The following is a 2,053-nucleotide window of genomic DNA, read 5'->3' as shown; positions in this document are numbered from 1 at the left end:
GGAGCCGCCCCCGCCCCCGCCCGCGGGACCGGCCTCTCCGCCCGGCCCGGCCACGAGCGCAGCCGGAGCCCCTCCGCTAGGATGACCGGGGGTCTCCGCTGCGAGGCGGGAGGTGCCGGCTGCGGGGACTGCTGGGACTTGTAGTCCCCGAGTTGGGGGACCGGGAGGGCAGTGCCCGAGGGGCCGGGGCCGGTGCCTGCCGGCTTGCCGCGTGTCCCTGGGACGCTGGGGCCAAGCCCAGGAGGGAGTGTCCCGCTCCCGCGCGCTAGGAAGTCCGCTCCGTGCGGAGGAGATTGGAGTGCTGCGTGCGCCCTTGGGGTCTCCCCCACCAAGCCGCCTCCACCCGGTCGGAGCTTGTAAATGCACTGGGATCACCCGCCAGAATGTCGACGGACTGCATGCGGCCGGTCGGGTCCAGGAGAGGCTGCCTCAGCCTCGGGTGACCGTACCCCGGGCCCCACCTGATGCTCTGGTCCGAGCCAGGGCGGCACCCAGGGCGGGACCCGCGCGTCCGGCCGGGCGACCTTCCCGGGCCAGGGACCAGCCTTTGGCTTCTTGCGCAACAAATGCTCAGGATGCGAAGTTCAGGCTCGGGATTCGTGCAGTAGAAGCCGAGCTCGACAGTCAAGACATCAGATTGCAAGTGACCGTCACCCTGCCTGCCCCCAAGGGTTTGGGGCGATGTCTTAATGGAGTCTGGGCACTGTGCATAGAAGACTACGGCTCCCAATGCATGCACATTCTCTCTGCTAATCTCACTACTCAAAACGTGCACAAAACTTAGGAAACGAATACCTCTGCCCAAGCCAAAGGCCTCAGGGGGCTCTAGTCCTTTTCACTGACTATATCAAATCCAGCCCCAAATCCTCTGAAACCCTCTTTTTCTTTCCCCTCCTTCTGCCTTTCTCTCTGAAACAACCCAGCCTATCCCTCTGACTCAGGAAATTGTCCTGGCTGAAGTTGCCCATAGACCATATCTGGACTTGGCACACCTAGCTTTTCACCTTGAAGTGGCTTTCCCCTCCCTTCTCTCCAGGGCACTCACTAAGGTGAACTGACATCCCACTGGTCCTTTCTCACTCAGTGTGTTCACTTTGTTCCTCCCTATCATGGTGTTTCACAGGTTGTACTGTAGTTATCTACAAGAAATGGGCGAAGATGTGGTTAACGGAGCTGAGCCTACCTCCTACGGCAGACCGCCTGGGTTAGAACCCTGCCTCCAACCCTTGCTAGCTTTTTAACCTTAGGCAATTTACTTACCTGTGCCTCCCTTTCCTCATTCCAAAATTGAGAATAATTATAGTACCTCTGCCACAGGATTAAACACAATAAAATAAGCAAAAGGCTTTAAACTATACTTGAAATAAAATGCTTAATAAAATCTCCCTCTCTAGACTACAAAGGCCCCAATGTCAGAACCCAGAGAGAGGGAGAGAGAGTGTATGTGTGTGGTCAATCAATGTTGAGTTGATTGTCCTAGACCAGATCTGCTGTTTCCTTTTTCTTTCCCATAACTGGCAAGAGATCTGTCCCAACTACCATTTTCTGCATCACAACTCTCTTGGATCTGCCCTAAATTATCTTTAAAATGGTCTTTTCCCCCCTAGTTGGACATATTTCAAAATGATCTACTTCTAGCAGCCCCAGCTGCTGGCTGTGAGAAGGAAAAGCCCAGATTACAGCAGACTTCCTTCTCTTTGGATATGTTCACTCTACTAGGAAAATTTACATCTACTCCTGAAACCCCAAATTTCTTTTTCTTTCTTCCTCTTCTCCATCTCCATCTCCTTCCTGTTCCTCTTCTTCTCCTTCCTCCTCCCCTTCTTCTCCTCTTCTTCTCCCTCTCCCTCTCCTTCTTCTTCCTCTTCTCCACCTCTCTGCCCCCATCTTCTCCAATGCTGCTGCTGGTCAGAATTACTGAAGTAGGGAGAGTTACCTGTGGGGACAGGTGAATACAACAATCATTTCTCACAGGAGGCAAAGTGTTATTTCTCGTGGCAGCATTTCCTAGTGTTCCTTATACACCTAGGAGGACTTCATAGCTGTTACACAC

This window comes from Delphinus delphis, chromosome 3, assembly GCF_949987515.2.
Source record: "Delphinus delphis chromosome 3, mDelDel1.2, whole genome shotgun sequence".
Lineage (NCBI taxonomy): Eukaryota > Metazoa > Chordata > Mammalia > Artiodactyla > Delphinidae > Delphinus > Delphinus delphis.
Note: the sequence above shows the minus strand (reverse complement) of the source record.